Below are 7302 nucleotides of genomic sequence, written 5' to 3'. Positions count from 1 at the left end.
TTATTTTAATTTTAGAGAAATACATGAAACAGTTTCATTAAAATTTCATTAAATATTATATAAAACAATTTCATAACCATATATGAAATAAATTCATAAAAAAATATTTATATGAAACAATTTCACAAGATTAAACAATTTCATGAAAAAATTTCATAAGATTAAATAATGAAATCGACGTATGAGGGTGGTTATCATTTGATCGCTCCTATATATATATATACATATATATATATATATATATACTAGTTGGATACCCGCGCAATGCGACGAGATGTTAATGTTTTTTGTAAATCGAAGGTATGACGTTTATGATGATTATAAACTTCAAATTTTGTTACGGTTGATTGACCGAAGATTTTAAAAGAGCATTGCACGATTAACGTATTTCCAAACACACATCAATTGTTATTCTTAGATTGTTTAATGATGATTTTCACTTAATGCAACTTATGATCAACAAAAAAAAAAACCAAAAATCATGTTTACACAAAACGGAGATATAATCATCTAAAATAATATAAATCGACACATACAGTGTATGAGAAGATACCAATTGAAGCATCCATATGTTGATATATCCTATAAGAAATGTCTTATGATTATAATAGATACATACCAAGCGTAGTTGTAAAAAATGTGTAATATTAAGTACTTGTTTGTACCTTATTAATCGCGTAAAACTTCTTGATACACCACGTTTGATGTGTAGACTCCGTCACAATTGAATTTTTTGGCAGGCTTTACTAATACTTTTGTATTTTCACATGATGTCCCTCTTGATAACGCCACATAAAGTTGTCCGTGAGAGAATACTGATTCTGGTAGATACACACCTACATTAGGAATGGTCTGTCCTTGAGCTTTATTGATTGTCATAGAAAAGATAAGCTGGACTGGAAACTGTTTTCTCTTCAATTTGAAGGGAAACATGTTATCTTCAGATGGACAAAGAGGAATTCACGGCAAAAATACTCTCTTTCCAGCATGCTGACCAACAACTAATTCTGCATCGATTACGTTCAATTGAAAACCTCTACATATCAATCTGGGCCATTACATAAGCCATTAGAGGGATCGATATTCCGCAATAGTATTATTGGGCATCTAATTTTGAGCCGGAGGTAATGCGGGGGCAAACCATTGATAGTCAACGAGTTTAAGAACTCCATTGGATAGAAGTTATTTCTATCATCTTCTGCTTCATCAAAACTGTAGTAAACTTTTTCATCGCCGCAGAATCTATCAATCAACTGATCATTAATCTCATCGACATTTTCATTTTTTGTTGATAATATCTTCCTTGAAATAATATAGTTTGAATCTGCTCCGTTGATTTGTAGAGATGGAAATATTGCATCAATCAAATCATGCTTTGATTTATCTTTATCAGTATAGGCAATGGCCATGTCATCGGGAATACGTATAAAGCTTTCTTCCATCATTTCTTCATCTCCATCACCCACTCGTAATAGAAAATCTGAAAACCATGGATCACTTCGTGCTCTTATATTGAGAGTTAAACATATTTTTTTAATTGAAGACCAAAGAGGTGACATTCGTAGGCTTGAATCTACAATATGTGCTCGGGTTCCACGTCTCACGACCGGTAAGACCTGTCTAAAATCACCTCCCATAACCATTATTTTTCCACCGAATGGTAGTGTCACCCCTGTGATGTCTTGCATTGTTCGATCAAGCGCCTCCACMGCCTGCCTCTTAGCCATTGACGCTTCGTCCCAAATGATTATTTTTGCATCCCATAGCAATTTAGCAGTCCTGCTTTGTTTTTTTATGTTGCACATGGAGTTGTTATCAAGATTAAGGGGAATTTTAAATCAGAAGTGAGCTGTTCTCCCCCAGGCATATTATTAGCTGCAACACTTGAAGAAGCAGTGGCAAGAGCAAWGAGACCACGAGAACGAATGTTGGCAAGTAATGCTTTGTATAAATACGTTTTTCCAGTCCTCCCGGACCATCTATGAAGAACACTCCTTAATAATCATCGTCTATGTGCTTCATGATCTCATCATATGTGTATTTTTGATCGAAATTAAGGGATTCTCGGACACGTAAATGTTCGTCTTCCACAACTATGGAGTATTCCTCTTGTACCTTACAAAAACTTCCAAATTGTAAGTTGGTATCTACATTTATCTTTGGAAGATCGAAATCATCAAGATTTTTACCCATAGATTGTAGAAAGCTTGTGATGTCAGTTAGGACCATATTCCGAACTCGGTCCACACTTTCGCATTATCGTCTATAATATTCTGAAAGTGAATCGTAATGCTGATCCCACAACTTGCGAACATCTCTTGGCTCACAATAAATTAATATTGTCGCAAATAGCCTCCTTAGAGCTTTGGGAAACTGAAATAAAGAAGCCTCTGCAAGACATTGTGATAAGTTATCGTCTGTCTCTATTAAGCCTATCTCAAGTGCTGCTTTTCGAAATGTCGGGTATAATATGCCATTGACTGTGAATAGATCTTTAAAAGATGTAGGTCCACTAATATGAGATAAAAGTAGAAGTAGGTAATACCGCTCTCCTTCGACGGGATTAGCATAAACCAATTGTCCTATCATTGATCCTTGTTTTCTCTGATTCCAATGACGTGCGCTCGCATTCCATGTGTAATATTTTGGAAAGTCTTTATATAAAAGTTGTGTTGCACTTTCGTCTTCTTTATTTCTATCAAAAAATGCAGTCAACATTGTTCGTTTACCACTCTCTAGCAACAATATCTGTCATTACATCATCATCTCTGAACCTAATCATCTGCTTATTAGGGAGATGGATTTGCAAAGCCATCACATAAGGTCGAATTTGAGAAAGCGCAACGCTAAAAATCCGCCACATTGCCTTCGGGAGGAGACATAACGCGCATCTTGAAACCTTTTAATCTCATTAATGACACTATGTCCTTCGTCTGGATCTATATGCATAACTTGTTTATCATGACCCTTGTAAATATATTTGAAGAGATATTTTACAGATGTTATACTTGAGCAAGCCTCAACATTAATATGACAGTTGAACATCATTAACAATTTTGGGTTATACGGGACAACCCATCTATTATCCAGTGTATTGCCTCGTACATTCACATCTCTTCCGATATTTCTCCTCCGGTATAACGGATATGAGTTCTCAGCCTATGATGTCTTATCGTTGAATTGTCTATGATATCTAAAATGATAGATTTTTGGCTCACCTTGCATGCAAGGACTGGACGGTCGTAAATGACCGCAAGGACCATTCAACATGTGTTGGACAACCAACTGGTGCATTTCAGGATACTTTGCTGGGTCAGGAATTTCAGCACATACAATTTTGCCGTAATGATCTGGATTGGTCATTTTGTCATCAGGTCTCATTATCATGAGGAAATGTGCATGCGGCAATCCATGCTTTTGAACCTCGATGACATAAACATATACCTTAACAGTGCCAAGGATCTTCTTCAGGAGGAGTTGTTCCTTGAGATCCTCTAATTTGGCACGAAAAATTCTTGCAACAAGGTCCAGTCGATCTTGTGCAGTCTGACCGGGCAATAGCTCTTTAAGGATTTCTGGCGATTTTGGATTACACGTCATTGTAAGGAATATATCGGGTTTCTCGTCATCTTGAACTAAAGCCATAACATCCAAAAATCGTCGCCGCATGTCACGTGGGCCTCCTATAAAACTTGTAGGCAACACAACTCATTGTCCAACTCTACTTGGTTGAACTTCACCAGCATTAACGCAATCCACAATGCCTTGATATAAATCTGCTCTTATCTTGGTTTGGTTAAGTTCAGAGAAACACAAACGTGAAGTCTCGATCTTGATGTAGGTATCTATCATGAATTGATGTAGTAATCTTCCCCTTAATAGAATCACATTATCGTTTGAACGGATCTGGAATTTGTAACAATAGTATTCCCGCATAGCTACAGTATTTCTACCCCTTCTTGCATAAGTCTCTATGTAATGTTTTGAAACATTTAAACTAATGATATCTATGCTTTCAAAACTAATTAGTTACTTCATATATAATATATTAACATATGCGATAGAATTTGTACCTTTAGAATCTTCCTCCATGATTTCGTTGTCATCAACAACTTCACCGATAGGCACTCCATGTCTTGGAATTTTAGAATGCCACCCAGACTCACCTTTTGGAAAGAATAAAGGATAAGACAATGGATCGTAACAACCGAGGTGAGATTGAATTTCTTGGCTATAGTCAGACCTCCCATATACAACAATACTTCTCTTATATGCAGTGATGTTGTCATTGCCTTCAACCCAAATACCAGCAACCTAAAAAATGTGATTATTTAATATAGTCTATACTATGTATCACATGTGTTTATACGATAAAAAAGAAAAGGTTTTTTATTCAAACCTCAGATGTAGTCGGTCGGTTATATACCCTCTGGTCAAGTTCCACCGATGCATTCAAAGTGACTCTATAATTGTCGAGTGGTCCTAATTCTGCAAGGCTTCGAAATGTGCTCACGTATGAATTCGTAGCAAGAACACGCGTCAAAATGTCAATGATACTTCTATCAAGATTGGGCCATTGGAGTCTATGTGAAAACTCAGACTCAGCATCATAAAAATATAACTGTAAATACCTAGGTTGTCCATCCCTTGGAACTGATCAATTTTATGATATACTCCTCCATGTGCATGAAAAGTATATACACCGGATGTCATATTATTCATTGTCTCATCCAAAGTTACACCCATCGATGTGAAAGAAAAGTTCGTGTTGTATGCACGTATGTTGTGCYTAAACATTTTGCCCAATTCAGAYTGTGATGTGAAGAGAKTGTATAATTCTTCGGGAATGGGAGAGTATGCTAACTTTGTCTTCCCACTCATGCAGCAGAAGGAAGGGAATTCAAACTTGAATCGTTTTGCTCCGCAATGAGTACATGCAGGTTGTTCATTCAAAAGGCGATGTTCCTTAGGTATACGCCTGTAAATATAATCATATGGATCTTCCTCAAATGTGTCATTTCGGTTTGATGAGTTGACAATGACCTCAGTAGAGGTTTCTACATCCAGAACATTTGAATGTAAAAATATGGTTAACATTTAAGAACTAAACCTATGAAAAAATATAGTTATCATTAAAGAACTATATCTATGAATACAAGAATGTAAAAAGTAAATTAAATAATAATTTACAAAACTATAAATGTTCTGTTGGAAAATAAATAAATTGCATCATATATGAAGCGACGTTAATAAAAATTGATGCTTGTATATACATATTAAAGATATTGATTTTACTTGTAACATCCATAACTTTATTGTTCTTAATGGTAGTTGTCAATGTTTCAATGCTTGTATGTGGGTTACCACTTGTTGCTGTTATGTTTTTTTTCCTTATATCGTAGATAATAATTTCTATTATAAGTTCTTCTTCTTTCAGCAAGGGCTACTGCTTTAACTGGTATTGTATCCGCTACAGCTAAATTGGTGATAGGTACTGGTATGGTGTCCGTTGCATTGAAATTGGTGACATGTGATTGACTATTTCTCTCAGCAAGGACTATTGCACTAATTGGTGTTGTATCCATTGCAACTAAATTGGTGACAGGTGTTGCACTAACTAGTATAGTGTCCGTTGCAGTGAAATTGGTGACATGTGTTGTAGATTGACTACTTCCTTCGCCAGTTGCTAATTTTCGCCTGTTGTTAATATTCTTATGTCGTGCATAATAGTCTCGATTGTATTATTTTCGTTTTTCTGTAAGAATATGATTTTTCGTGAAATGTATATTATAAATGAGTATATCACAAAGACATAAATTATATAAAGTTAGTTCCATTTCTATATACTACACATACCTTTCTTCAAATCTAGATCAACTTGTGTAACAACACCATAGTCACCTTCATCGTCTACATCCTCATTAACAATCCTCATTTTACACTCTAAAAATACATAAAATGAATAAAATATAATTTCTCGTTTATCATTATTCGTTATTTGGATGTTAAAAAATTATCATTATCATCATTAAATGCAATCACATCAAATACCAAATACCATGATCAAATGTAATCACATGGGTCATTACCAAAAGTTTATCACTAAATGTTATCATAACAAAAAAACGAATAAAACATGATATTAGTCGTGATTATCCACATATTTTTATATTTGATGATAGCAATCTAATGTTATCCGCTTCTGGCATCTATGGTTCGAACTTAATCTTGATTAACTCTGTAGAACTCAAAATATTCACTGAAAATTATATAAATAATATAAATTATTAGATTCATTAATTTTAAATAACGGTGCACAGAAAAGATTATATAGAAATTAACTTATAAGGTACTTGGCTTCTTATGGATAAGTTTAAGTCGAGATGCATATATTAGAGATATATCTTTGATTGCACGAGCGATTATCACAGGACGTGTACGTGGAGTGTCAATCAAATTCTTCTTTATTTATGTGTGTGTGTTATGTAGAAAAATTTATATACTTACGTTGCATCATGTAGAAAAATTTTACATGAACCAAATCGAAATATATGTTACTCGTCCTCCCGCGATGATTTTTCCAACAATATCTGAACAATGTTATTCATATGCATAAAAATTAAACAAAAATGATGGTTTAAAAAAATGTAATTTTAATTGATAGTTTAGATGTACCAATAAGTATTTTCTTAGTGGTCTTATCCTAAGCAACAGTTTTAATTGACGGCACCAATGGAGAGAATGCAAATCCACTTGCAATATCACTTGCTAATGGAGTAAGCTTTGTATTCTTGCTGATAAGAATCATCCATCCATCGTGGACGAAATTGTATCGTTGATATGACGGGCAGTCATAATATATTTGTTCAACTTGAAAATGATCCAAAGCAAATACACCACCCACCAAACTCATTTTTCTGTATGACTCCAATAAACGGCGTATGATAGTTTCTACCATTTTGTCTCTCTATTATATAAAAGATTTTTAATCAAATATAGGTTACAAATAATAATTTATACAACTTGATATCAGATTGAATATGATTGACTTACATTTTTATCAAGTAAAATCAAAATTAATCTATTATCTTCGATGTCATTTGTGATAACCGGATTCTGATTATCACCCAAGGTAAATAATATGTGATTATCTGATTAAATGATTACGTGACAGCATGATAAATTATTATATTTGATCATGCTAGTATATGAAATTATATGCATAATATGGATGCATGTATGAGATTGGATGTGTGTCTGTGTGTGTGTGTGCAAAATTATATATGTATATATAGAATTATA

The 7302-nt window shown here is 34.1% G+C and overlaps 1 pseudogene; it reads right to left on the bottom strand.

The window, feature by feature from the left end:
- The window catches only part of LOC112515208, a 23255-nt pseudogene extending 21528 nt beyond the window's left edge, over nucleotides 1-1727 (bottom strand).
- Between the last annotated feature and the right edge of the window lie 5575 nt (nucleotides 1728-7302).

This window comes from Cynara cardunculus (genome assembly GCF_001531365.2).
Source record: "Cynara cardunculus var. scolymus isolate 2C chromosome LG 7, CcrdV1, whole genome shotgun sequence".
NCBI lineage: Eukaryota > Viridiplantae > Streptophyta > Magnoliopsida > Asterales > Asteraceae > Cynara > Cynara cardunculus.
Note: the sequence above shows the minus strand (reverse complement) of the source record. Positions and strands in the feature narration are given on the sequence as shown.